This window comes from Gossypium raimondii, chromosome 4, assembly GCF_025698545.1.
Source record: "Gossypium raimondii isolate GPD5lz chromosome 4, ASM2569854v1, whole genome shotgun sequence".
Taxonomy (NCBI): domain Eukaryota; kingdom Viridiplantae; phylum Streptophyta; class Magnoliopsida; order Malvales; family Malvaceae; genus Gossypium; species Gossypium raimondii.
In genome coordinates this window covers 37,884,476-37,896,634 of record NC_068568.1, presented here as the reverse complement: position 1 = coordinate 37,896,634, position 12,159 = coordinate 37,884,476, and positions in this window count along the sequence as shown.

The window sequence follows — 12,159 nt, the reverse complement described above, 5'->3', positions numbered from 1 at the left end:
CACACTTTTAATTATATGGATATGCATGTATGCTTATATGCCCACTATGTATAATTTTTTCCCACCTGGGGATTACCAACGCATTTTCAAGTTATAAGATAATTAAGGTTTAGGGAGAGTTGATTCCACCAACACTGTCGTTTTAAGTTTTATTTATAAACCTTAATCTTAATGTTCTTTTTATCATGAAAAATTTAAGTGAAAGAAAGCTACGTGTTAGAAGGTCGAGATATATCAGTTGATAGAAAAGAAAATTTGTATTAAGAGTTGTATTACAATTTATCTCTTCTATTGAGAAAATAGATAAATTACTTCTTATACGTTAGATCAAAAAGTAAACTTGTCCTTTTTGTTAAAAATTTCATCCACATGTACTGTTAAAAACTAGCATATCTGACAGAATAACCAGATAGTGACATGTGGCATGCCATGTTTACCTCATATATTGATTTAAAGGGACTATTTTTTAACAGTAGAAATGGATAAAATTTTTAACATAAAGGTCGATTTGCTCTTTGATCTAACGTATAGAGAATAATTTATCTATTTTTTGAGTAGAGGAATGAATGCAATCCTATTCTTAAACAAAAGCCTTCTATGGAACTTTTACCAGAATTAAAAGTGGTATTTACATATTACTCCAGTAATACTTATCAAAATGCTAATGAATAGTGAACTAAACCATATTCAAATCTTAATTTTATACTGCAAAAATGGCAACAGTTGGGTTTTGATGACAAAAAGGAAGCGTAATAATATACAGCAAAAGACAAGAAGCATGACGAGGAACAGTCTTTTCTTTGACTCAGCTATTTATCAAACATCCTCATCATTCATTTTTCTTTTTTTATTAATACTTTAAAGAATATTTTTGAGATTAACCCCTTTCTGTATAGACGAAATCTTGATTCTTCCATATAAAAACATGCAAATCTTCCACCTTTTTATCATTAGATCATGTACAATGCATAAAGCGAAACACTGAAATATTTGAAGTGCAGCATTTTTTATCTATGATTTATTAGGACTTTTAAATGGATATTAAAATATTTAAGAAAAATCCCATTTCTTTTGGGAATTTCTCTCATCCATTTTAAACTGAAATTCGAAGCAGATTTATTCTAATGGAATTATCTTTAACCCTTTCCAACGGTTTTCTTTCCCTTGTAGTTTTGATGGTTTGATGTTGAAAAAATGGCAGTAGCAGCTTATACGATATAGGTAATGTTGAATTCAATAATAGTTTCAGCCATCTCACACTTCATATCAACCTGCAAATATCGTTTACTTTTATTAATAAATCTCATGGCTGCAAATAAAAAGATTAAATATATAGTTGCCACGACTAGTTTCGTTATATGTTATTTTATGCAGTCAAATTTTCAAATATTTGTTTAAATAATATGTTTTTAATTATTGTAATTAGCATTACACAATATGAATGGTTGCTCAACGTAAAATATAATTTTATTTCAATTAGTTAATCCAAAGCAACATTATCTTAAATAATAACTAATAAACATAATAAATATACATCAATCATTTTGATAATTCAAACAGAGAACTAGTAAATAAATTCCTAAACATTATTAAAACATTTGTACAAGTTATAAAAATCCATATATTTTAAATTAAATTTTACTATTCAATTTTTTCTTTTTTAATAGTTAAAAAATTATTTAGAATTAAAGTAATACGATTTTTTTATTTTTTGCTTAATGGAAATTTAATAATTTAAATATAAATATAATTTTATTACAACATAAACCTTACTATCCCTTAGGGTTGTCGTCGCTCCTTGTATTCCACATGATATTGTATTTTTCTATTAAAAGATTATTATTTAACTATCCCTTGTTTAAATAAAACTTTTGTACTAGTTTTCATATAAATAAAAACTATGGGATGACTTAATCACACAATGATAAAGTGTTGCTATTCTTCTAGAAAATAATGGTAATTTGTTTACAAGAATAAATTCTATTTTCTGAAAAACTCATGGTTTTCTAGTTTCTATAGAGAAATTAACTTTCCTACTAAAAGTTAATAAAAGATTTCATGTTGTGCTTTCGGTTCGTTTTGTTTAAGCTCACACTTAAAGCAATTCGGAATTCGAGGATAACAAAGAAGATTGTTTGGTAAAAATTCTGGAAACAACTTAGATCGTCTAGCCCAAAGCACAAGTAATAATTCGATCTAGGGTTTATTACTATAAATATCACATGGCTCGACTTTAAGAAAAAAATTTTAAATCCGCAATGCCTAAAAATAGGGGTGCTCAAAAGGTTAACCGTTCGATTAACCGAACCGAACTAGTATTAACTGAATTAACTGAACTTTTTAATCCTTTAATAGTTAACCGAATTAAATTTTTTTTCAACAGAATTAACTGAACCGAATTAATCAATATTTATATATTTTTTTGTTAAAACAAGTATAAAACATATCAAAAAAATTGATAATATTCATTTGATCGAATTAATCGATAACCAAACTTCCAAAAAAATCATTAATCGACCTCCGACTGAATTAGATCGCTTAACCGATTGATTAGCTTAATTAGATCGATTCAGTTAGTTAATTTGGTTTTAACGAAATATAAACACCCCTACCTAAAAACAATGTTTTCTAAATAGAAAAAGCTACAAGAGTGATCGGCTGTTTAACGTCACAGCAATAATGTGCAAGCGTACACTATCGATGCAAGTATAGTAGACAGATGTGAGTCTGTCGGATATCGATCCCACAGGGATGGTTGTCTTTTGTCTATTAATGTCAGTGCAATAATTAGATAGAAACTAGATAAATTATGAGGATAGTTGTCGGAGCAACAACTTGAAAACAATAAAATAAAATATGATAATGATAAACTGCGATCCTCAAAATGAATCTTCAATAGAATACTAAGTGCTCACAATGTATAAAAGGATAGGTGATTGCCGAGAAAATAAATTTCAATGTATATCTTTTCAAGCGTCACTCCTTTATTTAATCTGAGACTTAAACATGCGCATTAACCCCACCTTCCAATGATGGCAATATGGCACTATTAAGAACAAGTGGACTAAATTCTTCTAATCCTCACTCAACTTCCGTTGTAATTCTTGTTGGCTCGAACTATCACTGAACTTTTCAATCTCAGTGACTGCAATAACACTTCCATGTTAAGAAACATTCAAACCCTAAAATTAAATAATAAAAGCAAGCTTGAATAAGATAACATTTAACCAAGAATTCATGTGTACTTCTATACAAATAGAAGACAGAGAGTAATCACCAGCATTTAGAAAGAAATAAAAAAGAATCGAGTGGAGAATACCATTCCTAGACAACTCGACTGAATCTATTTATTCCCTATTGTCTCGCACTTAGGTCTCCTTGTCAAAAGCTTATCTGCATCAATTTTCACGTTGGCTCACCTATGAGAGGCTTAAGCTGCCATAGCTGCAAGCTTCAAGGTAGGATGAAGAAGATGATGGTCAAGAAAAGGCTACAGAAATTTTACTAAGGTAAAAGATCATTCTAGCAACTTGAACCCTCTAAATTCTCAATGAATGAATCACATTCAATGAAAGAATATTGCATCGACAATACATAAGCATGAATGAATAACGTTGCAACTTCATCAATGCTAGAATCATTCTTCAAACCCTAAGTTATATCTACCAATACAACATATATTGTACAATACTAAGTATTTATATATTTTATATAATTTTTTCGAAATAAAGGATATCGTGGCATTATTATACCCTTGTTCCTGAGAAGTAACGATGGAGTACAAAAAACCCCTAGGGAGTACGTAATTGCACCGACACACACTCATGCAGCGACAGCCTTTGGCCAGATTGATTTTTCTAACGCTTGTATTGGAGTGTTCCCTCTTTAACGTTCCATACTATACCCACTTTGAAGTGTCTCTAATTTATAACTCTATATATAAGTAGCTGTAAAATGTAGATTTATTCAAGATTTAAGGAATGATAGCCGTCATCCATTACTAACGCAACCTAATCCATTCATCAAATAATTGAAGCTACAACCTTCTGTCAAATTTATCCAACTCATTCATTGATAATTCACATGATTCAAGAATTAAGCATCGAATGTAAAAAAAAATTTCAAACAATTTTCATTACTATAAATAAACATTGCATGCTTCATTACCGAAAAAAATTTGAAATGTGGGTGCATTTCCAAGCCCCATGTGCATTCCCCCATGTTTAAAGTTTGCATTGTCCCCATTGCACTAACATGAAAATGTAATGACAATAAAAATGGAATGACAATGTGTACTTATCAAAATAAAACTTACAGCTACATGCAATGCATGAATACTATAGCTAAAGCTTAAAATAAACTAACTTAAATTATCCTCAGCCATCGATGTGGCTGCATGATGTTTCTTCCTTCTCCTTTTCTTCTCCTCATTCATTCGTTTTTTTATCCTTAGAGCACTTTCTCCTCTTTTCTTTAAGCTTCGCACGATCCTCGGGTTGCTCTTCAGTTTTCGGCTCTGCTCCGACATCATTGGCTGTTTCTTGTGAAGGAGAGGCCACCTAGAGTGGTCCAATGTAGACCACTATTACAAATGAATTGCACGCTCCATTTTGCTCCAAATTATCAATATTTTCACCCACAAACTCAGGTGTCGTGACAATGTTCACAACAGAATATTACTCTTTTTTTTTTCTTTTTCATCTTCAGCAACTTCTTTTTCTTCAGCAACAACTTCCTCTTCTGCAGCAGCAACTTCCTTCTTAACAATAGTATCCTATTGATTAGCAAAAATACTATCCTCGAACAAGCTATCAATCTTTTACAGACATTCTTCATTGTCCATGGATTGCTCTTTTTTGTCATTATTAGAGACTTGCACAATGGGAGGGGATGCCACCGATCTGTCTCGATCTTCTATGTCGTCATTCGCGAATGAGAGTTCACAATTTCGAATGATTGGTGGAAACACTGGGAATTTCGATATTGGGGATGGGATCAATTGGCTTAATGTGGCTATAATAAAATTGTTCCAGGCTTCGGTATAAGCATAAAACAAATTCTGAGATTTCTCCATATCTTCTATTATAGCGACAAGCTTGATCTGCCTATTGTTAATGGAATTGATCATTTTTTTGACATCTTTCATTTTGCGCCATAATGATGTCCCTGCATTTAGGTTTGTTGTCGGCTTTTGTTTTACCCTTCTTTATTTTGCTTATTTCTGCCTCCTTAAGTATCAGCGTATCTTGGCCACGAGTCATTCTTTTTATAGGGGCTTCATTAATCAGACCCTTATTTTCTAAGACTTCCTCACCATTATGAGGCACGATTCCTCCTTGCTAGTACAATAACATCACCAATGATAGGAAAACCAAGATTATAGTTTTCCTTGCAGTGCATTCAGTAATTTTCTGGTGGGGTATTGCACCGACATCAATTTTTTTACCCTTGATGATGGAATGTATCAGACACATTCTATCAAAAGTGATTGTAGTGTTGTGCATAGAGGGATTTAGCCTGCAGTTGACAAAATGAAACCAAATTTTGCTTTGTAGCATCAGGAAGCGGCGGTGTATCGTATAATTCTTTTAATGGGAACCCGTCCATAATGCTCCTTCTATACACAAGTCTTTCACCAACATGTCTCATTTTTCATCTGTGATATCTTCAATGAACTCAAAGTGTTCGTCTACATCCACTTTAGTGTTGTACAGCTCGTTGATTTTTTTAGCGTCCCATGGTATTAAGCTTTCTCGAACAAAAATGAACTATAACTCATGATCATAAAGGTTAGCATAAAAGTCACGTACCAGTGAAGGAGAATAGCTTCCAAGATGGGTGCAAAAAGTTTCCCACTTCAACTTCGAGATGGTTTTGTAGACTTGCTTACCCAAGTCTTATTGTTGCGAAAGGGAAATGCCCTGTTCGGGGTAGAAGTTTCGCTTCAACATGTAGTCTTGAAATTGTTCCTTTGCCGCTTTATTCCAAAAGGTTACTGGCTCATTTTTCTGCACTGGCCTCGGTGATTCCAATTCACAAATTGCGATGGCAGATGACACATGTTATTCAGCAGATTTGGTGGTTGTTTTGACCGAGCCTTTCATTTTTTCCATCTTTTGTTGAGGAAAAACGGTTTAAAGTTGAAAAAATATGATCTTAAGAAGAAAAAAGAAATAAAAATGGTTGCTTGAATGCGTTATAGTCGGTACAGTGGGGAGGATTTATAGTGAGTGAAAGAGGAAAATAGAGAGACGTGTTGTTTTGTAGAGAGATATAAAACTGATGGGGATAGTTGTGTCCAATAGAAATTGTGCCCGCTGAGTAATTTTTGATCCAACGATGGAATCTGAATTTCCCTGAATTGTGATGAGTTATAAATGGTAGTACAGAATTACGGAATGCGTTAACAACAAAATTTCAATGCGTCAACAATAGTAACTAATTATTCTGCAAAAAGGAAGGAAAATAAACTTTAACAAAACATAACTAAAATAAACTAAAATCATGGAGTAATAATTAAAAATTAAAACTTTTCGACCAATTTAATGGTCTCTGTTTGCTTTTGATCACTATTGCCAAAATAGTGTTTCAACTTCTGTCCATTTACTTTGAACTGGTGTCCATCACGTAAATCTCGAATTGTGACTTCTCCATGAGGAAATACGTCGAAAACTTCAAAAGGTCCAGACCAACGTGAATGCAATTTACATGGGTACAATTTAAGTCGAGAATTGAATAATAAAACCTGTTAACTTGCGATAAATTGTAGCTGTAAAATAATCTTGTAATGCCATCGTTTGATCTTTTCCTTATAAATCACAGCGATTTCATAGGCATTTCTCCTAATCTCCTCTAATTTAGTGATATCCATCAACCTTTTCTTTCCAGTCGCTTCATAGTTTGTGTTCACTTGCTTAATTGCCCACATTACTTTGTGTTCCAGTTCAACTGGCAAGTGACATGTTTTCTCGAAAACCAATTGGTACGGCGACATCCCTAATAGAGTTTTTTATGCTGTCCGCAATGCCTATAAAGCGTCATCCAATCAGAAAGACAAATCTTTCCTCGAAGTGTTTACAACCTTCTCAAGAATGTTCTTAATTTGTCGATTCGATACTTCAGCTTGTCCATTTTTTTTGCGGATGATAAGTAGTACCCATTCTATGATTAACTCCATATCTTTTCAGTGCGGTTATCACTTGGTTGCAATGAAAGTGTGTACCCTGATCACTAATCAATGCCTTTGGTGTGTCGAAGCGGGTGAGTATATGCTTGTGAAAAAAATTTAGCACTGTCTTTGCATTATCCTTTGGGACTGCAATAGCTTCAACCTACTTCAAGACGTTTTTAATAGCTACTAATGCATAAAGATTTCCAAATAAACTCGAAAATGGTCCCATAAAATCCATACCCCAAACATCGAATAATTCAAACTCCATAATTGGTTGCTGGAACATTTCATTTCGTCGGGATATAGAACCGGTGCGCTGACACCTATCGCATTGATTCACAAAATTGTGGGTGTCTTTGAATAATGACAACCAGTAGAATCCTAATTGGAGAACTTTAGCAGCAGTTCTCATACCACCGAAATGACCTCCAAAAGGAGCATCATGACAATGCTTTAGGATTGAAAGCATTTCTTTTTCCAAAATACAACGTCGAATGATGTTGTCATTGCATACCTTGAATAAATACGACTCGCTCTAATGATACTTCACTACGTCACGAAAATTTTTTTTATGGCCTGTGATACCCAATGGGAGTTTTCCACACTAGATAAATAACAAAATCCGCATACTAAGGAGTTACATTTACAACAAATAACTTCTCATCTGGGAATGCGTCGATAATTTGAAGTATGTTTCCGTCTTCGCTACCTACTTTCAATCGAGACAGATGGTCTGCAACTTAATTCTCTGAACCCTTACGGTCTTTTATCTAAATGTCAAATTCTTGCAACAATAATATCCAATGTATCAGTCTTAGTTTGACATCCTTTTTTGTAAAGAGATATCTCAATGCCGAGTGATCAGTGAATACAGTAACCTTTGCACTGAAAAGATAGGAACGAAACTTGTCGAAAGCAAAGACTACAGCCAACAATTCTTTTTCTGTAGTGGTATAATTGAATTGGGCCTCTGTAAGAGTTTTGCTAGCATAATAGATAGCGTGAAATGTTTTTCCCTTTCGTTGCGCTAGAACCATACCCACAGCAAAGTCGCTTGCATCAGACATAACTTCAAAAGGTTGAGACCAATCTGGTGCAACGACAATGGGTGCATTCATTGGCTATTTTTTTAACTGAATAAAGGCATACAGACATGCATAGTCAAAGAAGAGTTTTCGATTTTGTTCTAGCAATAAGTATAAGGGCTTTCCAATTTTTGTAAAATCTCTAATAAACATTCGGTAAAACCTAGCATGTCCAAGAAAACTGCGAATACCTTTCATGTTTGTTGGTAGAGGTAATTTCTCAATGATTTCCACCTTAGCTTTGTCTACTTGAATGCCTTGACTAGAGATGCGATGTCCTAACACAATGGCTTCAGTTGCCATGAAATGACATTTTTCCCAATTCAGGACAAGATGCTTCAATACTTTATCCAAATTGTTAGCGCAATGATCAAAATCATTCTCATAGACTGAGAAATTATCCATAAAAACCTCAAAAGAGTCTTCAATCATATCTAAGAATATTGCCATTATGCACATTTGAAATGTGGCTGGTACGTTGCAAAGACTGAAAGGCATACGATGAAAAGTGAAAGTACCAAAAGGGTAAGTGAATGTTGTTTTCTCTTGTTCCTCCGGTGCAATAGCAATTTGATTGTACCCAGAATAGCTGTCTAAAAAGCAATAATAGGCCTTTCTAGCAAGTCGATCCAGTCTTTGGTCAATGAAAGGAAGTGGGAAGTGATCCTTCTTTGTGGCTGCATTTAATTTGCGATAATCCATACAAACTCGCCATCCCGTGGGAATGCATGTAGGAATTAATTCGTCCTTATCGTTGTGAACTACAGTGATGCCACTCTTTTTAGGTACGCATTGTACTGAACTTACCCAATTGCTATCAGAAATTGGGTAAATAATTCCAACATCAAGCCATTTTATGATTTCCTTCTTGACAACTTCTTTCATCATCTCGTTTAATCTTCTTTACTATTCAAACAATTGTTTGCCTTCATCTTCCAACTTGATCTTGTGCATGCAAAAAGAAGGATTAATACCTTAAATATCGGCAATACTCCAAGCAATAGCTTGTTTATGTTACTTGAGAATATAAACCAATTTCTCTTTTTGAGTTACATCTAGTATTGCGGAGACAATAACTGGGAGAGTATTGTGATCACCCAGAAAGACAGATTTAATTTGAGGAGATAGTGGTTTCAATTCCAGAGTAGGAGCTTCTTCAATAGATGGTTTAAAAATTGGGGTTGTTCTGTTGGCTAGGTCTAAGGATTCAATCTGCCATCTATGCTTGAGGTCAAGATTATTAGTTTCAGCCATGCTGTCACAATCGTCTAAGGACTTAGCATCAGATGTCACTGCAAACTCTTCAGAAAGTATTATGCTTTGGTCATTGAATTATTCCTCAATTAAATCATTTAGCATATCGATAGTATGACATTTTTCTTTGTTATTGCATTGAATAGATTCAAAAACACTAAAGGTAACTTTCTCATTATTAAGTCGCATGGTTAGTTCACCTTTGTAAACATCAATAAGAGTTCGACTGGTGGCTAAATATGGTCGTCCCAAGATTATGGGAACCTCTTTGTCTGCCTCGTAGTCAAGTATGATAAAATCAGCCGAAAGAATGAATTTATCCACAAGAAATAAGACATCTTTGATTTACCCTTCAGGTTGAGCCAATAATCGATTGGCTAGTTGTAATGTCACTGTAGTAGATTTCATGTGACCAATTCCTAACTTTCTAAAAGTAGATAATGGCATTAGGTTAATGCTAGCTCCCAAATCGTATAAAGCCTTGCCTAAATAATGATTTCCAATTGAACATGGGATGGTAAAGCTCCTAGGATATTTCAATTTAAGGGGCAACTTGTTTTTCAAAACAACACTACAGCTTTTTGTGAGTGCAATAGTTTCAAAATCAGTGAGCTTCTTCTTCTTGGAAAAAAAGGTCTTTCATAAATTTCCCATAACTCGAAATTTGTACTAGAGCGTCTACTAAAGGAATGATGATCTGTAGTTGCTTCAGTGTGTCCAAGAACTGCGATACTTCTTGTCATGCTCATTCTTCCTGATTCTTTGTGGGAAAGGTAAAGGTAGAGATATATCTACTTGAGTCGACACTTTTGATTGCGTCAAAAATTTTGAAGGTCAGATTTAGGCATATAAGTGACAATTTGTGGAACTTCTTTGTCTGATGCATCGACAATCTCTTCAGATTCAACCTTCTCACCAGTTATCACTTCATCCGATTCTCATAGTACTTATAATGATTATCAATACCCGGTTACATCCAATTCAATAAATCCACGCATTAGCTTGGATTGCTGGCCTAACAACTCCCGGTTGTAAATCATCCAAGACAGGTACTACAAAATCTCGTATAGTCCTATTTTTTATATGAGCATCTTGTGGCAACAATGGGTTATTAACATTTTATTGTTGCGTCGGGGGTATGGCTGCATTGTCCCCTGGTAGAGCCATATTTCTTTGTTCTTGAAGTCTACTCTGACCAGTCTTTTCAATTGTTGGATCAAAATCAACAAGAAAATCTGACTTGCTTTGGGTCATAAAACACCTAACATGAAGTTGAAGAAATAGCAACAAAGAAAAACCAGTTAGTGAATACTAAATATTATATAAGGAAAATAAAGTGCAAAAACACACACACACAAAATAAACATCAAACAAATGCCGTCCCCAGCAACGATGCCAAAAACTTGATCGGCTATTTAACGTCACAACAATAATGTGCAAGCGTACACTATCGATGCAAGTATAGTGGACAGATGTGAGTCTGTCGGGTATCGATCCCACAGGGATGGTTGTCTTTTGTCTATTAATGTCAGTGTAATAACTAGATAGAAACAAGATAAATTGTGAGGATAGTTGTCGGAGAAACAACTTGAAAAAAATAAAATAAAATATGATAATGGTAAACTGGGATCCCCAACATGAATCTTCAGTAGAATACTAAGGTCACGTTTGGTTCGCTTATTGGATTAGAGGCATAATGGAATAGAGGTGTAATGGAATAGATGTGTAATAGCAAATCAACTGTTTGGTTGAATGTAATGGAATAGAGGCGTAATAGTAATCTTGTGTTTGGTTGAATGGAATAGAGGTGTAATAGCATAATGGAAAAAACTAAAATGACTAGAATACCCTTACACTATGTTTGGTTGGGTGTATTGGCTATGCCAATACACCCCTAATCGGTGGCCCCACCCAATCCCCCCTCATTCCTATGTTTGGTTCATGGTATTGCTAATACCATTGTAATCGGTTACTGATTTAATCGGTGGATTTCACCGATTTGTAATCCTTCCATTTTGCCCAGATTAGGCGCCGCATAGGTTTACCATCCCTGTTATACCCTCCCATCTGCTTCCCCTTTGTTTCTCTTCTGTTCCTTCTAGCCTCTGCCGATTTCCTTGTTGGTAAGTTAATCCCCTCCAGATTTCCTTGTTGCTGTAGCCTGAGCTGCAGCTTCTTCAAGCTTTCGAACTGTACTTTCTGATTTCCTTGTTGGTAAGTTAATAGGTTCTTCAAGTTTTCTTCTTTTATGACATTATTGGCATAACTGAGTAGTTTTTCCTTGTTGGTAAGTTAATCCCCTTCAGATTTGTTTCACTCTGCTGATTCTGCATGTAATCGGTTTCCCCTTTTCTGATTACAGCTTCTTCTTCATCGCACTGTGCTCGGATTTGGTCATTTACAGGTTAGTTTTCCATAGTTATTTTGTTTTTGGGTGAGGAATTGTTTCTTTTAATCAAGTTGAGAAAATTGATAGTCTCCTTCCTGCATCTACATATCTCTTTGATCGTTTAGTTCTTATCTGGTTGATAATTGTGTCCCGTATTTTATTTTATTACATTACTTGTAAGCCCATTCTTATCTCCCTTATGAAATCACATTCTCAAGGTGTCATCCTAAAATGCACTGCACATAGCTTCCTTGAGCGAA